Source organism: Rhinichthys klamathensis, unplaced genomic scaffold (genome assembly GCF_029890125.1).
Source record: "Rhinichthys klamathensis goyatoka isolate OS25496 unplaced genomic scaffold, OSU_Roscu_1.1 h1tg000549l_1, whole genome shotgun sequence".
NCBI classification, from domain to species: Eukaryota; Metazoa; Chordata; class Actinopteri; order Cypriniformes; family Leuciscidae; genus Rhinichthys; species Rhinichthys klamathensis.
The window spans coordinates 22,803-44,638 of NW_026607020.1; the positions used below are offsets into that span (position 1 = coordinate 22,803).

At 41.9% G+C, this 21,836-nt stretch overlaps 1 long non-coding RNA gene across 3 annotated transcripts; it reads right to left on the minus strand.

Annotated features, from left to right (window-relative positions):
• Positions 1 to 19,995: 19,995 nt before the first annotated feature.
• On the minus strand, positions 19,996 to 21,375 carry LOC130073527 (uncharacterized). 3 transcript variants are annotated; one of them, XR_008804365.1, is made up of 6 exons: positions 21,308 to 21,375; positions 21,168 to 21,224; positions 21,008 to 21,085; positions 20,637 to 20,858; positions 20,315 to 20,445; positions 19,996 to 20,228 (listed from the first exon to the last, which is right to left on the minus strand). It is a non-coding gene; the product is annotated as an uncharacterized LOC130073527 (long non-coding RNA). The 3 variants fall into 3 exon arrangements; XR_008804364.1 differs by having other exon boundaries at positions 21,008 to 21,091; XR_008804366.1 differs by having other exon boundaries at positions 20,315 to 20,474; positions 21,008 to 21,091.
• Positions 21,376 to 21,836: the final 461 nt, after the last annotated feature.

Consider the following 21,836-nt stretch of genomic DNA (forward strand, 5'->3'; position numbering starts at 1 on the left):
TTTATTATTGTTGTCAGTAAATAAAATATAATTATTTAGCCTAATGTATGCATTAATTCATTGCTTGACTGGCAATTGAGATGTTTCACTGCATTTATAGTGTGTAGCTATTCATGTAACTATCATATGACAAAACAAATTAAATTTGGCTTGTTTTATTAAATTATATCATTTTTAGTATATAAAAAAGTAATATAATTAAGTATTGGTCAGCATTTGCAATGCAATTCATTCTAAGGTAATATTCATTTTTAAGGAGCGATACTTATAAAGTATAAAATCAACAGTTTCCTCCAAAGTAGAGATCTTCGAGCTGCTCGTCCCTTTGTGCAGACATTACAAACGCTGAGGAAAACTGTTCTAGGTTGTGCTGTCGAGTTACTGATGTTATGAAGTGTTAGTGCACCTGTCGCTCATATAATTTAAACTTATAAACAATCATAATGACAAAACAGAAAACATAAAGATCATTGGTTTGTGTACATCATAATATGATATTTATACACAGGAAAAAAGTAAGTTAAGTAAGTAGGGAAATTGAAATTAAGTACCTACTCATTGAGTATGTGGTTTGGAACGCAGCCATCACATCACCACCATAGACATCATATAGAGATAGACGCTCTATAGACCTTTCTCACAACTTATTTGCGACCGGAAATACGCAATTGTCATGGTAATCTACTTCCTCCACAGTCAAGGCAACATAAACAAATGGCGCAAGCAACTAGCAAGAGCTATTGACACGCTAATGATGTGTCATTTTAGTTAACAGTTCAGTAACAGTTAGCCTCGATCTCTACTTACCTTGATATTTATAGACAAATTCCTTGTGGAATTTGTTTTTTATTAAGAATTTTTTTTTTCTTTTTGGTGTGGGAGTTTTTCTCCACGAGTCGTTACATCAGCAAATGTAATATTTGGCAAATCCGTTAATGAAGTTTTGTAGACTCTTTAATCCATTTTAAACTTGCCCGGGTTTATGTTTTTCTGGTGTGGTGAACTTGAAGCTGTGTCAAATCCAAGTTAGTCGCGGACGTGGAGCTCTGTCAAATCCGAATTAGACCCGGACGTGGAGCTCTGTCAGATCCCAGTTAGTCACGGACGTGGAGCCGTGTCAGATCCAAGTTAGTTGCGGACGTGGAGCTGTGTAAGATCCAAGTTAGTCGCGGACGCTGAGCTGTGTCAGATCCAAGTCAGTCGCGGATGTGGTGCTGTGTCAGATCCAAGTTAGTCGCGGACGCTGAGCTGTGTCAGATCCAAGTTAGTCGCGGATGTGGAGCTGTGTCAGATACAAATTAGTCGCGGACTTGGAGCTGTGTCAAATCCAAGTAAGTCGCGGACAGGGAGCTTTGTCAAATCCAAGTTAGAGCCGGACGTGGAGCTCTGTCAGATCCAAGCTAGTCGCGGACAGGGAGCTGTGTCAAATCCAAGTTAGTCGTGGACGTGGAGCTGTGTCAGATCCAAGTTAGTCATGGACGTGGAGCTGTGTCAGATCCAAGTTAGTCATGGACGTGGAGCTGTGTCAGATCCAAGTTAGTCATGGACGTGGAGCTGTGTCAAATAGGGCTGCACGATATTGGGAAAAATGGCATTGCGATATTTTATTTTTCAGCGATATATATTGTGATATTTCACCAGATTCAAGTGAATCAGTTCAAATGAGTCATTCTTTCTCGAATCGGATGTGTCATTAGTGGACGTGTAGCCTACGGCGGGCGTTGTGTGATTATCTCGGCAGTTTAGGACATCGCACGAGATTTGTGTCAACATAGAAAACATTTCATCGCTGAAAAGGTCTTTTCTTTTATTGAAATTGTGGTTTATGTCAGCTGAATGTGCGGAACGCTTTATATACGTTTTTTTTTTTACGCAATTCACACCCGCGGTAATTCAGTAGAGAAAATTTCCTAATGCTCCACGTGAAACTTCAGTCTTTCGACCTTTTACCATCGTGTTGTGTTTGTGAATCATTGTGATATTGAGTATGTTCGCTAGAGGGCAGTGAAATCCATATACAAGGAACTGTGTGTGCGAATGAGGGAGAGAAGAAGTGAAGTGCTTGAAGATTATGGGTGCTTCTCAATATCCCTCCTCGTCTCCTCGCTCCTCCGTCCTCCATCCTATGACCCGGAAACCGATCGCGCTCAGCCATCTTGAAGGACATCTCAATTCTCTAATTGCACCGCGAGGAGGCGAGGATCGAGGAGTGAGGAGGCTTCCAGAGGAGCTATGAGCGAGGATACACAGGTGTACCCTTTGCGGAAGAGTTTTATCGACTAAACATGACGCACGTATCAATTCTCCTCCCCCATCACATCTGTCACAATCATTTGAATTTATACTTTACTTTTGTAGTTTACATAAACCACACAACTCACATATTTCAACAAGGTATCTTGCTTTATTATTATTTATTATTAATTTCTTAAATAAACAAACTTTAACAACATAAGGGCAGATCCTTTGAGCGCTGCTGATGACGCAGTGAAGTGACGTTCGAGTGGTCAAGTATTCCAATGTATAAAAAAGCTTTCATTCAATTCCTCCGTCCTCATTTTTTTTCCTTGCAGCCTTCCCTCGCGTCCTACAGGGGGTGGAGCTGAGACGCGAGGAAAGGAAGCGAGGAAAGGAAACGAGGATGCACAAATAAGAAATGAGAAGCACCCTATGTTCTGTTGACCTATGTTTGCTACATTAAATACAGATGTTCGGAGTTAGTTTTTGTTTTCATTCTTTTACATCCTACAACACCACAAATTGGCGACAAGGATGTCTGTTAATGTTCCTGCGCCAGAGATGTTTTTGCCCTGTCCGGGAGAACCATCGATGCCTTTTGATATGTGGCTGCGTATTTTTACTAACTACCTGCTGGTGATTAATGCGAGGGGGGATACTTGGCCAGACATCTGCAAAAGAGCCACATTACTCCATTGCCTGGGACCGGAGGGACAGCGGATATTTTACGCTCTACCAAAACAGGTGACACTTATGCCTCTGTTGTTAGTGCACTAGAGAAACATTTTACGCCCAAAGTCAACGTTGTTGTCGAACGCTATGCATTCAGGAAGCGAGCTCAATTTCCACATGAGACTATTGTGCAATATGTAGCTGTCTTGCGTGCTCTTGCAGCCACCTGTGGTTTTGATGACAAATCAGATGACATGATACGTGATCAATTACTGGAACGTTTGTTGAGTGACAGTATTAGAGAAAGGTTGTTACTAGAGTCAGACCTAACACTGGATACAGCCGTAACTCTTGCAATACAGATGGAAGCTGCTGCTGATCAAGCAAAAAAAAATTACTTCAGACAGAGGTGTTCTTGATAAAGGAATTCCAGTACAGACTGTGCACTCTAAATCGTACATCATCATCATCATAATTTCTTTATTCAGGACATACATATAAAATGGTCCATAGCACTATACAAGATAAAGTACATAAAAAAATTTTTTAAAAAAAAAAGATAAAAAATTGTAAGAAAATGACTACACAGTCAGAATTACAAAACCACAAACATACAGCACTACAGCTCAGCTAAGCCACATGCTGCGACCGCGACCACTTCTTCTCCACGTAGATCTTGTTTTAGGTGTGGTTCTGACAAGCATCTAGCTAACTACTCTCAATGCCCTGCTGTAAATGCCCAATGCAAGTCTTGTAACAAGAGGGGTCATTTTGCTTGCGTATATCGTTCTGTTCCAACCAGTAAAGTACATGAGGTGCAGTTGCCTGATGTGACTATATTGCATACAGGCAATATTGATGAGCATGCTCCAAAGAGACTGTTTTGCAATGCCACCATCCACACACCTGCCTCTGCTGCCAAGGAGATACAACTTACTGTAGATACAGGGTCTGCAGTCTCTATACTACCACACCATGTCTATAAACAATACTTTAGCTCCACTGCTTTGTCTCCACCTTCCGCTAGACTGGTGACCTACACACAAACACACATTCCAGTATTGGATGTCTCCATGCTCAGGTGTGTGTAGCAAATTCGAGCACTTCCGGCACATTCTTCATAGTAGAGGACGGCACTGCATTGCTCGGTATGGACTTAATCAGGAACCTGCATCTCTGTATTAATGCTGATACGGTTACCACCTCAGATGCAATGCTAGCTACTCCTGTTCTGTCCACAACTACTGCTGAAACTCTCACTGCCCCCCTAGCTGAGATAGGGTGTGTGAAACAGTTTGTGCACAAGGTCAAAATCGATCCTACAGTTCAACCAGTGCTCCTGAAACTGCTGCGTTTGTCACTCGCAGTTAGGGATGCTGTTTCAGCCGAACTCGATCGTCTGCTGCTGGCTGGCATTATAGAAGAAACTGATGCTTCTGCTTGGGTTTCTCCCATTGTGGTTACGGAAAAAAAGAATGGAGGCATACGGATGTGCACTGACCTTCGTGAACCAAACAAGGCTGTGATCACTGACTGCTACCCTTTGCCACACGTCGATGAGCTATTCTCCAGCCTGCGAGGCGCTACTCTTTTCTCCACCATCGACTTGGCCAATGCGTACTACCAGGTGCCCCTCCACAAAGACAGTAGAGACATTACGGCCTTCATTACGCATAAGGGCCTATTTCGATTTCGCCGGGTTCCATATGGCCTGGCATCGGCCCCATCAGCATTTCAAAAGATGATGACAATTATTCTGGAAGGAGTACCTGGTGTCCAGAACTACCTGGATGATCTAATAGTTTACGGTGCCACTACTGACGAACACGATCAAACGCTCCATACTGTCCTGCAAAAACTGAAAGAGGCTGGACTGGTTCTGAACAATGAAAAGTGCCATTTCAGAAAGACCACACTGTGCTATCTTGGCCATGTCATTACTGCAGATGGTCTTTTGCCTGACCAAGAGCATGTTACTGCCGTACTGCAAGCTCCAGCACCATCTGACACTGCTGCCTTACGATCCTTCTTGGGCCTTGCTTCATGGTACTCAAAGTTTATCCCGAATTTTGCAACAGTGGTGGTTCCCATGCGTGAATGTGGCAAGGATAAAGATACTTTCACATGGTCTGAATCGGCCCAGATCAGTTTTGATGAAGTCAAGCAGCTCTTAGTGTCCAGCTCTGCCTAAGCCCTGTACGACCCCTCCCTTCGCTCAGTGATCTCGACCGATGCTTGTGATTATGGACTGGGTGCTGTGTTCACACAAATTCAGCCGGATGGTACAGAGAAACCGGTAGAGTTTGCTTCACGTACACTTACAATGGCAGAGCGTAAATACTCAATCAACCCTAAAAAAGAAGGGTGGAAAAAGAAGCTCTTGCCTGCGTATGGGCTACAGAAAAGTGGCGAACGTATTTGTGGCCGACGTTTTACTTTGCACACAGATCACCAGGCACTCACAACCTTACTCACTACCAAAGGGATGAATAGGGCTGGATTGCGTATTGCCCGCTGGTCAGCACGTCTGCTTTGTTTTGACTATGATGTCATTTACAAGCCAGGTTCACAGAACTATACAGCAGACTGCCTTTCACGTCTCCCTCTGCATGTGCCAGCGGATCCTTCTACAGATGGGGAACCCGAACTTGTGGCTCTGATTTCTTCCACTCTGAGTTCCCTTCCAGTGTTCGGAAATGGTTCCTTGTGTTCGGAAATGGTAGCTCTGCGTGAACAAATTAGCCATGGCTGGCCTCCGTCTATACGGGCCGTTGCCCAGAATCTAATGCCCTATTACAAAGTGAGGGATGAGCTCTCAGTTCTGGGCCATTACATCTTCCGGGGTTCCAGATTGCTGGTGCCTGTTTCACTGCGTCACACACTGGTCACCCTGGCCCATGAAAGCCACCAGGGGATTGTACGCACTAAACAGCGTCTGCGTGACCTTTACTGGTGGCCTGGTATGGACGCTCAGGTTCAGACCTACCAGGGACGTGCACAGACGTTTTGAGGGGCAGGGGCTCAAGTGAAAAAAGGGCACTTGTCATAATTAAGTTTTTTTTCTTTTACTTTTTTTAAACAAAAAAGTATATAACACAACTCTGACTTTTAAAAAAAATTATTAAAAAAGTTAATTAATTTTATCTTCCTCAAACTCACGCAATTGTTTCATTTTCAAAAGATGTCCACAAAATAATCAGTTCACACAGAAACCATGGTCTTCTTATTATTCATAGGTTTATAGAGCAGCAAAGGAAACCATGCCACAGTGTGCATGTTTTCTATGCTACTAGTTTCAATCAAGTATTTGATACACCTGATGGTGATATGGACTTAGTTTCACATTTGAGGGAGGACTGTATCATCATCATCAAATAAAACCTTCAAAATCCACATTTAGATGGAGTTTGTTTTAAACCTACTATCTTCCATCTGTTTGCATCTGTAGATTTCTTCTAAATTCACCAATTTAGATTTCTACATTTCAGGGGGAACGACTCGATGTATGTAAGTCATTAATTAACTTTAATAATAAGAATTTTAGGCCATAAAAAGTCATAACGTCCAGATTTTCCATACAAGGTTATATATTACATTTAGCCACATCTTAAATTGATATGCTCAGGGAAGTCCTTCAGGGTCGCATGGAGAGGCGAGGTATCCAATGCACATCAACTGACCACAGGGGTTCCTTAGGGTTCAGTTCTTGGACCGCACCTCTTCTCCATTTACACCACATCACTGGGACCCATCATACAGGCACATGGTTTTTCTTACCATTATTATGCTGATGACACCCAGCTCTACCTCTCATTTCGACCAGATGATCCCACAGTAGCTGCACACATCTCAAGCTGTCTGGTGGACATCTCGGCATGGATGAAGGAACATCACCTGCAGCTCAACCTGGCAAAGACTGAGCTTCTCGTCCTCCCGGCCAATCCGTCTCTACAGCACGACTTCACTATACAGCTAGACTCATCCACAATCACCCCATCAAGGTCGTTCAGAAATCTTGGAGTAATCTTTGATGATCAGCTGACCTTCACAGACCACATTACAAAGACAGCCCGATCATGCAGGTTTGCTATGCACAACATCAGGAAGATCAGGCCTTTCCTAACTGAGCATGCATCACAACTTCTCGTCCAAGCCCTGGTCATCTCTAGGCTTGATTACTGCAATGCTCTTCTGGCTGGACTTCCATCATGTGCAACTAAACCTCTACAAATGATCCAGAATGCTGCAGCTCGTCTTATCTTCAACGAGCCCAAAAGGGCCCACGTCACTCCTCTGTTCATCTCACTGCACTGGCTACCACTCACTGCTCGCATCAAGTTCAAGGTGTTGTCGCTTGCTTACAGATTGACCACAGGCTCAGCTCCCTCCTACTTCCACTCACTCCTACAAGTCTAAACCCCTACCAGAAGCCTACGATCAGTCAATGAGCGGCGGCTCGTGGTACCATCACAGAGAGCCACAAAATCACTCTCCAGAACATTCTCATTCACGGTTCCATGCTGGTGGAATGATCTGCCCACCGTCATCCGGAATGCAGAATCCCGGACAGCATTCAAAAGACAACTGAAAACTCATCTCTTCCGTGAGCACTTAACATAAAAAAAAAAAAAACCTTTCCTTTTCCTTTAAATCCTCGCTTGTCTGGCTTATGCTACTCCGAGCAATGGCTGAACTTTGTATTTTGAGCACTTCTTGCGTTGTTGTTGCCTCTTCATAAATGACTAAATGACTAAATGTAAATGTAAGTTAGTGGATCATGAGTTCTGGGCAAATACTAATTTAGTTGATGTATTTTTTCACTTCCACTGTGGCATCAGCTGTAGCATTGTGTATCATCTGGGTTTGATGGATACGAGTATCAAAAAGTTCCCATAAACTGTCCTGTGTTTGTACTGGTGTTGATGTTGATGGTGATGATGTTGATAATGATGGGTCTGATGTTGACATTTCTGGCTCTGAATAAAAATGAAAACAGCAATTAGTAACAAATGCTAAACTGACGGCATATATGAAGTATATATTACATGAATCAGATTACATAACATAACACAGACTGAAACTGCTCACCAGGATTTGTGTTTGAACGCATCAGTGAAGCACACTCCAGTGTCATGTGCTTTTCAGCGTCCTGGGCTTTGGCAGCATTTCCAAATGCCATATTTTTTAACCTTGGGTCCAGCAGTGTAGCCAATGCCAAGGCTCTAAAACTCTCATACCCTCCACATCTGGACTGCTGACCTTCTTGCAGATGTGAGTCTATGAGCCAAAACAGGAGAAAAAAAAAATATATATTAATGACAATAATATGACAGTTATGGCCAATTACATGGGTAGTATGGTCATTGTGGCCTACCTAATAGTACAGTTGATTCCTGCGTTGCATTTCCTTTTTTCTGTGCAAGCTTGTGCTGCAACATCCTGTACAGTGGTATTAGCTTTGAAGCAGACACTCTGTTCCTCTGACATCTCTGTTGTTGCGAGTTTGAATGGGTGCAGTACTGACAATGATTGTTGAATAATGTCATACTCAAGACTTGTCAGGGGAGCAGTATCACTGTTTAAGTTGGAAAGTGCAGCAGCCACTGGTTCACGTTGCTCATACAAGCGTTGTAGCATGTCGAATGTGCTGTTCCATCTTGTCTCAACCTCCTGTATCAGTTTCAGAGTTGGTCTTCCCATCAAGCCCTGCATCTCCACAAGCTTGTCCATTGCTTTGCAGCTGGATCTGAACAACCCCACTATCTTTCTAGCCTTCTGGCGTATTTCATTGAGGACTGGGGTTTCATCTAGGGCCTTTGTCACAATCAAATTTAAATTATGAGCAAAACATGGGACACGGCGAAGGTGGAGTAAATGGGTGCTTAGGACCATGTTGGATGCGTTGTCAGTCACCATGCACTGAACTTTGGAGGTTCTTCCCCACTCAGCCATTAGCAAGGCTTTAGCCTCCATGAGATGCTGGCCTGTGTGGGTTTGGTAAAACATCCTTACACCCAGTACAACAGTTGCCATTTTTGCCTCTGGTGTTATGTAATGGCAAGTCACACCAAGATATCCGTCCATATTAATGGAGGACCACATGTCAGCTGTAAGGCTAACAAATTCGGCCTTTTGTAGCTCCTCCATTGTCTTCTCCTTGGCTTTGTCGTACCTTTCGCTGACCATTGCTTTAAGCACCTTCCGGGATGGGAGGACATAGCTTGGATCAAGCTTTTTCACAAAGGCCCTGAATCCCTCATCCTCTACGATGGTGAAAGGCTGCAGATCCTTCACCACCATGTTTAGAAGAGCCTCATCCAATTCCCTCTGTCTGCCTTTTAAAAGAGAAGATAAAACATTCAGACAAATACATTGAAAAAATACAGCTTCAAATAGTGCACAGCTATTAAAAGTAGCTGTAGCGATTATACGCACGTATAAATATAATTAATTATTATTCATAACGGATTATGATCAATAATTAATAATTGAATTATTTTCAGAATTTACTGTAACAGAATCAATAGTATGATCAGTTTATCAGTTCATCCAATGAACGGAAAGCATAAACAATCATTAATTCTAGGAAATATAATATCTTCTTGGCCAAGAAAGACTAATTCCCAGCTAACAGCTAAATTAAGAAATAAATCAAGGGTCAAAGCATATGTAACGGGTACCGTGGCGTCGGCACCCGTGAGGAACAGATTATTCTCCTGTAACACAGGAGAGAAACGAGGAGACAGTGTTCAAGTTCAAGCTCTCTGGAGTAATTTATTCACAATATGTGCATTAAACAAATCTCTGTTTCTCAGAGTCACATTATGTTTCACATATCACATTTTCAATGTCTTCTTAACATTATAATGACTTTCAGTGTTCATGTCAATTCACAATCTGCAATAAAATAAACTTCTCAATTTCACATTCATGTTTACTGACTCTGTATTTTTATATTTCACACTATTCATCAAAAAAGAAATACAAAAACCATAGCAAAATACTTCAATTACTTCTCTTAAATGATTAATCATTTCTATTCACAATATTTTTCCAGTATCACATTAATACGATGCTGTAAATCACTCTCAGAATTATTAATATACTTCAAATATAACTTTAAATATAACTTTAAACCTTATTTAACACTAACTATTATCAATCGATCTTCAAAACACATATATAGTATGTTAAACAATATTTATTAACCATTATAAAATACCTTCATGTGCATTTGTATAAGGGAAAATGTATATTTTTTTCTGACGCGCTCACAAACGTTACATGTGCGTTTTCAGTAGGCCGCTAATCGGTCGAGCTTTTCTCTCTCGCTTAAATCAACCTCAAAAACAACCTCTGACGAGCATCACTTCTCTAAAACAATTCACTTATATTCACATTATATATAAACACATTTCAGCATGGTTAAATTCAACTTTAAAGTGTTTTTATACATTTACCCACCTGTAACACAGGAGAGAAACGAGGAGACAGTGTTCAAGTTCAAGCTCTCTGGAGTAATGAAAAACTCACGACTCGCACAGCTTAACACCCATCGCTCGACTCTGCCCCTAACGGTCAGGAGTAGCATTGCACACTTCTCTCTTTTTCTTTTAAAAGGAATCACATTACAATAAAACCCTTCTGAATGTTTCTTTTTCCAAAATAACACAATAACATTTTCAAAATGAAACCAATAATTTTGAATATACTTAAAGTACAATTACAATCCTTTTGTGATCGTCACACACTTCCCAGCAAAAAGAAATGGGTCCCACCATTTTCTTCTCTAACTTATCTAACTCAAAAGTCTCTTTTAACAAGCAACTGGAACTGGCAATATATATGGTGTTGCTGGTACCGTATAAGGCATGTATGTAAATAGGGGGTAAAGGGTAGAATAAAGGTTAAGTGGACATGTTGGGGTTGAATAAGGCATAAATGGGTGCAAAGGTTGAGTAGTCTGAGGTACAGGGTAAACAGGTGATTGTAAGTGTGTGTTTGTCACATTAACTGTAGCCTGTGTTGTCTGTGTAGGCTGACCAAGGTTCTCATATGTGAAAATCTGTTTAGGTCGTCGCTCCCGACTTGACCTTCTGACCTGGGTCTGGTTATCTGGCACTGCACTGACTGGAAACTTTTCCTCTTGACTGAACTCTGGATCCTCATCATATCCATCTTGTTCCTCAGGTCCCGCAACAACAAACTGATCTTCATCTTCTCCAGGTTCCTCTATCTCTACGTTTCCCCCAGGTAACGAATCCGTTTCAGGTACGTGGTGCATCCTAAATTCCTCCTCTTCTTCAGCAGGTATTGGAGTTGGCTGGCTCAGAGAGGTTACTGGTCGTTGTGGTGGGGCTACCACAGGTATCTTCTTTATCTTTTCTACTGGTACCCTCAACCAATAACGAGGACCATCTGAGTCTTCTCCAGAATCTGAGTCTGAACCTGATACTTCCTGTGGACTTGCACGTTCTGAGACATTGGTGCGTCGAGTCTGATGTTTCCTTTTCTGTGTTCTCTTTTCAGGAGCATCTTGGCATGGAAGAGCTTCCACCGGAAGGTCATTTGCTAATAACAACAGATTACGGTGTAATGTCCTTGTCTTTCTCTTGTCTCCAAACTCAGGGTAGACTACGTATACTGGGTTATCCGCGAACTGTTCTTTCACAACGTAAATCGATTTCTCCCAATATGACCGTAGTTTTCCTGGTCCACCGCGCTCACCAAGGTTCCTGACCAAGACTCTATCGCCAGGCTGTAGTACCACTCCCCTTGCTTTCTTATCGTAAAGCACTTTGCCTTTGGCACTGGCCTGTTTACTACTCTCGTTAGCAATTCGATAAGCCTCCGACATCTGCTTTGCCCACTTCTTTGCATATCCCTTTGGCGAGTCAGGCTCCGTTTCTTCAACCAACCCAAACAGTAAGTCAACTGGAAGGCGAGGATGACGACCATAAAGAAGGAAGAAAGGTGAGTAGCCTGTCGACTCGTGCCGAGTACAATTGTACGCATGAATGACTTGTGGGATTTGATCTTTCCATCGTTCCTTTTCTTTCTCTGGCCACGTTCTTAGCATCTGGAGTATCGTCCGATTAAACCGCTCCGCCGGGTTCCCCTGGGGATGGTATGGTGATGTTCTCGAATGAAGAATACCTGACAACTGTTGCAACGTCCGAAAGAGCTCGTTCTCAAATTCACGGCCTTGGTCGTGGTGTAACTTTGATGGATATCCGAAGCGGAGGACGAAATCATTAAAGATTCGCTCAGCTGCCGTTTTCCCACTCTTGTTCTTTGTCGGATAAGCTTGGGCGAATCTCGTAAAGTGATCGATGACCACAAGGATATATTCGTAACCCCCACGACTGGTCTCTAGGTGTAGATAGTCAATACACACCAACTCCAGTGGCGAGCTTGATGTGATACTACCCATTGGCGCGCGAACATGAGTAACTGGCTTCTTCGATTTTATGCATGGACATTTCCTCGTGATATGTTCTTCGATCTCTCTAGCCATGAAGGGCCAATAAAATCTCTCTCTGGCAAGATTGAGGACTCTTTCCGTACCGACATGGGCCATTTCATTATGGAGTTTCTTCAAGACAATGTCTTTGTACTTAGCAGGGAGCACCAACTGCCTTCTTTCATTAGCACGCCTGTACAAGAGACCATTCTCCAAAACTAACTTTCCCCATTCATGAAATAGTCTCCTAGTGGCTCCACTAGCCGCTTTCCGTATCTCGTCAGTTAAAGGTGTACCCGCCTCTTTTAACTTGATCATTTCACCGATGGCTTCATCTGCATGTTGTGCCTCCACAAGCTCATCGTGACTGATTGCGGTCAAGTGATCAAATGAGGGGGATAAGTCGGCTTGGGAAGAGATGTTGAGAGCCGCCACCCACGGTACATCTTTCAGTTTGGCTACTTTACTTCCATCCCATATCGCACGAACCACGTCTTCGGTACACTCTTTGGTACAGGACTCAGCATAGGCCTCAATGTTTAAAGGAAGACGCGACAGCGTATCGGCATCGATGTTAGCCTTTCCTGGTCTGTACTTTATGTCAAATCTGAAATCGGAGAGTTCTCCTACCCACCGATGGCCAACTGCATTTAGCTTGGCTGTAGTCATGACGTAGGTCAGGGGATTGTTGTCTGTGAATATTGTGAAATGGGGTGCGTAGAATAAATAATCCCTGAACTTTTCACACACGGCCCATTTCAAGGCGAGGAACTCTAACTTTCCACTATGCAAGTGGTAGTTTCGCTCAGCCGCAGTCAAAGTCCTAGACCCGTACCCAATGACTCTTAACTTGCCATTCTGATGTTGATAAAGAATCGCGCCGAGCCCCTGGTCTGAAGCATCGGTATGTAATACAAAGGGTAAGTCGAAGTTGGGGTATGCTAGCACGGGGGGGCTAACAAGGAGAGATACAAGTCGGTCGAGGGCTTCCTGATGCTCGATGGCCCACTCCACAGGGGTTCTGGATGGTAGTTGTGGACCTTTACTTTTTCCACGTGCTACAGCAGCTTGTCCTGGCTTGACTTGTAACAGCTCATAGATGGGCTTTGCTATCCTTGAGAAGTCCTGAATGTAGGAACGGTAATAGCCCAGGAACCCGGTGAGCTTCCTTACATCTCCCACTGTCTGTGGTGTCCTGCTGGCTAACGACCGCACTGCATCCAGGTCTTTGGGATCAATTCTCACTCCCTGAGCTGACACAAGACGACCCACATATCTTACTTCTCGTCGGAATAACTCACATTTTTCAGGTCTCAGTTTCACTCCATGTCGCTGAAGAGCTTGGAGTACTTCACGGACCCCTTCCACGTGCTCGTCAAAGGTTTTTGCATAGCAGAGCACGTCGTCAAGGTACGGAAGACAGCAATCATCTCTCAAGGAACTCAACATCTCCTCCATGCTTCTCTGGAAAGCTGCTGGGGCGTTGGAGAGGCCAAAAGGGATACGCACCCATTCATATAGCCCCCAGGGGGTAATGAAAGCAGTGAGGTGCTGGGAGTCCTTGGCGATAAAGCCCTGATGATAAGCCTTTCCTTGGTCGAGGATGCTGAACCAGGAATAACCACCGAGACTATCAGTCAGGTCTTGTATCCTAGGTAGGGGATGTCGATCAGGTATGGTCTTCTGATTCAAGAGACGATAATCGATACAGAGGCGGAGTGTACCGTCTTTCTTTCGGACGCAGACCACTGGAGCAGCATAAGAGGACTTTGACTTCACAATCCAACCTCTCATGAGCAGATCTTGTACATACTCCTTCACCTCTTTGAACAGTGGTTTGGGCACCGAAGAGTAAGCTCTCTGCACTGGAATCTCGTCTTTGAGTGAGATAGACATCTGTAGACTAGGAATACATCCAATATCATGACTGTCTTGTGCAAAAGCAGCCGATTCTTCCCACAGCATTTTCTTGACTTTTTCTTGTTCCTCATCACAGTAGAAACAATGAGTGCAACCTGGGCGGTTCTGTTCGAGGCAATTAGCACAGCTATTTGGTCTGGGTTTCCTTTGATCCACTTTGACTTGGCAATGATGGCAACATTCTGGGTTTTGAATCTGCTGGGGTCTTTGCAGTAGTTCAACTTTATTCATTAACTCCTCTACTTTCTCAGTTAACTGCTGGAGTACATCAGCTTTTGACTGTTTGTCTGGAACATCTTTCTTTGTACTACTGCCTTGTACTGCTGCCGCTTCAAGCTCTGTGCTATTCACACTTATTTGTTTCTGCTTCACAACTGACCCCAAACGTCTCTGTCTCTCATTCTCAATGTTTGTTATCTTCATCATTTGCTTTAAGATAGTCTCGTCAGACACGCTGCTATCAGAGAGAAATGGTTTCAGTTCTCGACGTATGTCGTTATGCTTATGGCTGAGACCCTGATACACGGCGTGGAGGAAAACGTCTTGAACTGTGTTCGCATTATACTTCACCTCTGTGTCGGCGTATTTTGAAGCGAACAGGATCTTTTGTTTGAGGCCTATCACTCGATACAAGAATTGTTGTGGAGTCTCGCCGTCATTTTGTTTTGTGCACATGAGCTCTTGGAAAAGTTCTGTGTTGCTTCGCCCACCTAAATGGGATTGCAGAAAGCCTTTCAGCTCGTCTATCGTCAAATCGTCTTTGTGTATTAGCATGTCTTTAAAGTTTCCCTGTCTAATGGCTCTGAGAACGCCTCTCAATATTTCAGTCTCGCTGAATCGCTCTTTAACACCCTCATCGATTTGTCTGCATATGCTATTGTAGCTTAAATCTGAGCCCTGATCGCCGATCTGTCCACCTTGGATCTTGAACTCGCGACGAAGCAGTGAAAGGTCTCGAAGGGGAATTATTCGGTCGTGTCTTCCATGTGGCGGCTGTTCTGGTGTGGGAGTGTTATCATATTGTTGAGTAGGTTGTAATGGTGGAGGTGTGGGTGTGAGTGAGGATGTGGGGCTGTTTATGTATTGCATGACTTTATTGCTAAGCTCAGCGTAACTAGAAAGCACTCTCTGTAACTCTGTGTCAGCGTTCTGTGTGCTTTTGACTTCAGTAGGTGTGAGTGGGGGGTTGTTCACGCTAACTGCAGCTGTACGAGGAATATTCGAACCACTGGCTGTCACGTTAACGGTTGTCAAGTTATCCGAATCTGTCGCTAGTTGGCCTACTGTTCTGTTCTCACTCAGTACTGGAATTGGCGTTATCTCGTTCACATTCTCCACAACACCTAATTTAGGTTGAGCATAACGAATCTGAATGACATTATTTACAGTATCATTAAGCTCTAACAGCACTGCCATACCTGAATCCTCAGATTCCACCAACATGTCACTGTTCATAAAAGTTAGAATGTACTCAAAGCAACTCTCTTCTTCGCCAACCTGAAGTGTGGATGAGTCCTTCCCTGGCACCGGACCAACTCTCTGGGCTAGTTGGAAAAGTTCATCGGCCGTCAGCATGAGTAGACTTTTCTTGATGCGCCACACCAAGCCTTTTCTCTCACCATCCGCCATGACTGCTTTTCTTTCTTCCCTTCCGTCGGTTGCTCGTCCTGGTCACGCTTTCACTCGCCTCTGCTGGTCTGGTTCCACGTGTGCAGAACAATCGTCACCTCACCGGCACTTGTTCTGGTGAAAGCAGGATCCACGCATCACCCAATCTTCCTCTCACTTCAAGCCTGAAGAGACGTCAGTTCCTGGAACATGTCAACTGCTGATTCTGGTCGTGCTTGTAGCCTGCGCATCTACTGTCATTCCCCATACGGGCCACCAAAAATCTGTAACGGGTACCGTGGCGTCGGCACCCGTGAGGAACAGATTATTCTCCTGTAACACAGGAGAGAAACGAGGAGACAGTGTTCAAGTTCAAGCTCTCTGGAGTAATTTATTCACAATATGTGCATTAAACAAATCTCTGTTTCTCAGAGTCACATTATGTTTCACATATCACATTTTCAATGTCTTCTTAACATTATAATGACTTTCAGTGTTCATGTCAATTCACAATCTGCAATAAAATAAACTTCTCAATTTCACATTCATGTTTACTGACTCTGTATTTTTATATTTCACACTATTCATCAAAAAAGAAATACAAAAACCATAGCAAAATACTTCAATTACTTCTCTTAAATGATTAATCATTTCTATTCACAATATTTTTCCAGTATCACATTAATACGATGCTGTAAATCACTCTCAGAATTATTAATATACTTCAAATATAACTTTAAATATAACTTTAAACCTTATTTAACACTAACTATTATCAATCGATCTTCAAAACACATATATAGTATGTTAAACAATATTTATTAACCATTATAAAATACCTTCATGTGCATTTGTATAAGGGAAAATGTATATTTTTTTCTGACGCGCTCACAAACGTTACATGTGCGTTTTCAGTAGGCCGCTAATCGGTCGAGCTTTTCTCTCTCGCTTAAATCAACCTCAAAAACAACCTCTGACGAGCATCACTTCTCTAAAACAATTCACTTATATTCACATTATATATAAACACATTTCAGCATGGTTAAATTTAACTTTAAAGTGTTTTTATACATTTACCCACCTGTAACACAGGAGAGAAACGAGGAGACAGTGTTCAAGTTCAAGCTCTCTGGAGTAATGAAAAACTCACGACTCGCACAGCTTAACACCCATCGCTCGACTCTGCCCCTAACGGTCAGGAGTAGCATTGCACACTTCTCTCTTTTTCTTTTAAAAGGAATCACATTACAATAAAACCCTTCTGAATGTTTCTTTTTCCAAAATAACACAATAACATTTTCAAAATGAAACCAATAATTTTGAATATACTTAAAGTACAATTACAATCCTTTTGTGATCGTCACACATAGGTAACTTAGATCGAAGTTCAAGACAATAAATCTGTAAGCACATAACACAAGTAATGCTTCTCTTTTCAAATACAAACAATACTTTATTGATTATAAGCCTATGACTAACACACATAAAACTAATATAACACAAACACACGCACACGCATTCATACAAGTTGAAAAAAAGACAGAGAGTGAGGAAGAATGAGTTTTAGGAGTTAGATGGTGAGATCCCAAGTTTCTATATGCACTTAAAAGACATGACCTGAACGAACCATCAATAATTAATTTCACCCTTTTATCGTTTCTTAGGCGGGTAATTCAATTTGATATTAAAATCACCAGTTCAGTTAAAAGTCTGGAGATACTTGCTTGTCCTTGCTTTGGGGTTCCCTTTTGTCGTGAAGGGGGTTCCCCGGTCCGTTGCTTGGCTGATCTTCTCGTGTGCCTGGATAGATCTTGGACAGCCAGTCACGTGGTGTGTTGGCGCGGATGAATGAAAGTCTTTGAAGTTGAAAGCTGGTTTTGCAGTTGAAACGATAAAACGAAACTTTGCAGCAACACTTAACTTAGAACCGAGACTTTTAACGGAAAAGAAAACAAACTAAGAAAAGAAAGAAAAGTGACGAGATGGCTTGAATTAAATCTGTTTTAACCCATATCTTGATTTGGGTCATTTGTCTCTGCGTCTACATGGTTACTATAACCATCGTTGGCTCCACCCGGCTTGTTCTGCCGAGACCTTTTCCGAGTGAAGGGAGCAAGAGCCCCAGAGAACCAGAGAGAGCACAAGAGAGCCTCCCAAGAGCATCACAAGAGCGCATCACAAGAGCGCATCACAAGAGAGCATCACAAGAGAGAGATTCTGTGTCCGGGTCTAAGATTTTAAACTCAAAATGTTTGTCCCGCCTCTTGGAGGAATTTGGAATTCGGACAATAAGATACTATATGGTTATTTGAGAAGGGGGTCTTTCCTATCCCCCCTTTTCTTCTGAACAAATCTGTTCTTGCCAAATTATAAAACATTGACAACGTCCTTACTTTAGTTAAACAACAAAAGGTCTTCTTGGCTCATAGCCTCGGGTGATCTGGAAATATGCAGCCCCTTGTGTTTGATTATGTACGAATGCTTCACTCGTGTGGGTTGCATTCTCGTTGTCGCTACATAGCATATTTGGAAACCTTTCTAAAAAAATTTAGGTTATGAACGTTTATGCTCAGTGTGCAGAGAAAAATGTAATGGAATGTAGAACTACAACAATTACGAAAACCAAAATGATGTTGTCACTGGCAGTATATTGGGTACTCATATGTAGATCTATAAAATGTATATTCACACAATATTATATTATACTATATTCACATTGAAGCCATTTTTAACATGATTGGCAGTTGTGATGGGTCCCAAAAGTTTGTAATTATATTTCAATTATAATTATATTTCAAACAATGCATACCTTGCTCAGATGGCCCAGCAGTGTCAGTAGCAGGCCTAGGTACAGGGGGAATGCCATCCTCTGCACCCTGCAAAATGGCAGGATGACTGCTCCTCAAATGGCGCATCATGGATGATGTATTGTTGCAGTAGGCGAGCTGCCAATCACAATACACACATCTCACTTTATTTGGGGTTTCTAAATGGAAATGCTCCCACACCACAGATGTACGGCATCTCTTCTGTGGAGCCTCCATTTTATCTATCCGAATCTATCTAGATATGTATCTCTAATCTATTTATGTAATTAGATATATGTATCTACAATCTATCTATGTATTTAGATAGATAGATTATAGATACATATTATATATACATATGTATTTAGATATGTATCTATAATCTATGTATTTATATATGTAGCCTATCTTTAATCAATCTATATATCTATCTATCTATTAATCTAGCTGTCTATATTTATATCTATGTATCTATTAATGTGTCACTATATGTATACTCTGTGTCTCTAACCTATCAGTCAACGTGTTGTGTAAATTTAAATGTAAGCCTAAATATAACTAAACAAATCGCACTATAAATGTCACTATATATCACCAAAAATCTGCCATCTCAAAATCAAACTCCTCTTACAAAAACCCACGAGGTCAATATGCGTTGATTTCACTTTTATACAGATGTGCGATTGTGTGGTCTGTTTCCGACCGTGTCAATCAAACGCTGATTCGGCGGATCACACCTGATGAAACACTTTAGTGAAAAAACACTTCGAGGCTTCGTGGTATAGTATTCCAAGCTATTTTTAATAGAATAACAGTTAAAGGGATACTCCACTTTTTTTGGAAATAGGCTTCCGTAGTATTCCATAGTATATCTACTATGGAAGTCAATGGGACTAGAAACTGTCTGGTTACTGATATTCTTCTAAATATCAGAAAATCAGCTGAATGTATTTGAAAATGGTAAAACTCAACTGTTTAACTCTGAGGGAGTTATAAAATGAGCCTATTTCCAAAAAAAGTGGAGTATCCCTTTAAGCACACTGATGGAATGAAAGTAGAATTTTTGGTACTAGTTAATGTCCAATATCAAATATCAGGCATAAAATAGGATTTACAAACTAAAATAGAATCGTTAAGCACTGACAGAATTAAATAAGCCAATACTGAAGTCACGGTAAGTAGAATATTTGATACCAGATAATGAGAAGATATCAAGTATTAGATGTATAATCTAGGATTTACAAGCTATATTTAAAAATAGAATAGTTAAACACTGTAACAAGGCTCTTTTAGAGGTCTTGATGTTACTGACTGCAGGATAAAAAAAGGGTTCCAGTTGTCAGTGATGCTGGGGTGTCAGTAGTCAGCCTAGGTTTATGGGGTCGGCTGTGGGTCCCTCTCAGCGGTGCGGCGACTTTTTCCACCTTCACGGTCAGATGCTTCTTTCAGGTAACGTGTAACGTTAACCTGGATCGCCTCATCAGTGGCATCCTGGGTCGCTGGGTTCTTCCGGATGGCTCCTGTAGAAAATACAGATCTGTCATTCTATTTGAATGGCATAAGGTCATACACATCTACTTAAATATTTTAAAAAAATCCAACTTACTTTGAACAATGGTCTTCAGGAACATGTCTCTAAAACATGCTTTATCCCCTACACCAGTCCAGATTGTATTGATGGAAAGGTGATTAGAGAAGATACCCTGAAGCATTCGCCACACAGCTGTCTTTAGGTCCCTTCCACATGCGATTTCCAAAAACCGAAGCTGAAAATACAAAAAAGTGTAACAAATTACATTTATCTGAAGCTTCTCATAAATTTAAAATGTAACAGGCTGTGGATTCAGATTGTAGAATATGCAGTATACAATCTTAATTTTACTTTTTAGATTACCCTATGGCGTTATAAACGAAATCAGAACACTTACAAATCGTTCCTGGAGCTCTTTATCCTGCCTCATACTGTTGTCAAGTAACGCCAAATCTCCCTGGGTGTCTAGGGGGAGTAACGGATCTCCTGGCAGGGATAACACTCCAACAGACACATTGGCACTGAAAATGTTGCAGCATTGTGTCCATTTTGTTGTCCATGCTACGCACAACATCGCCAAACTCTCCAAGACGTCGCAGCATTGGGGTCTGATCTGCACCTACAGGGGTTCCCAGAATAAAAGAATAAAGTAGTCAGTAGTACTGGTCCCTCAACTACTAAACTATGACAGTTATATCTAGGTCTACTACATGTACAGATGGCCCCAGTGGGAATTAAACCAACGCCTGCGTTGTTTGCAAGTTGTACCTGATTGCCCAGTGCGAGCAAACGTCTTCAACATTGTCCCAACTTGCTTCACCTGCTCTCAAAGTGAGCCGCTGTTATCTGAAGCTACAAAATAAAAGGCATATGGTAATTTTGGACACACACAAAAAAGTTAAATTTAAGAAAGAGTGCATGTTCTCACCTGCTGGTGCATTGCTTTCCCTCAGTGCTTGTTTTTCATTCTGGAGTCCCTGGAAATCTACATAAAAAAAAATACAACTAAAGGCACTATTTTCAATACTGTTAAAACACTGGACACTAAGACATAGGCCTAGAATATACCTTCATAGCAGAAAACTTCATGCTGTACACGAGGTGCCAGGGGAGTCCAAGGGCCAATAACTGAGCGAGTGATGGCTTTCTCCCATTGTTTATTCAGGCACACAAGGAAGTTTCAAATGGGAAGCATGAGATGTTATCAAGGACACCATGCTTTTTGGCATCTTGTCTGAGGTGCACTAAACCAATCCATGCATGTTGTATGTCACATGTTCTTTTCCATAAAGCTTGCTGCAGTGATCAAAGAGAACCAATATTAACCATTGTAGCTACATTGTGAACTGAACTAGCAGCATACTTGTTCGGACAAACAAAATAATTTATTACACAACCTATATACATTATTATGTTATGTTTTGTTAGAAAAAAACTTAAGTTATACTTAGTCTTTCTAGATGTGAAGCTTTGGCTAATTACATTTCTACATGTAAGGTTACTAGCAACATTGCTTAACCTCAGTGGGTACTGTAACAAAGGCAAAACAGCATGTGTTAGCTAACACTTGCTAACGTTAGCCACTCTAGCTACTGGA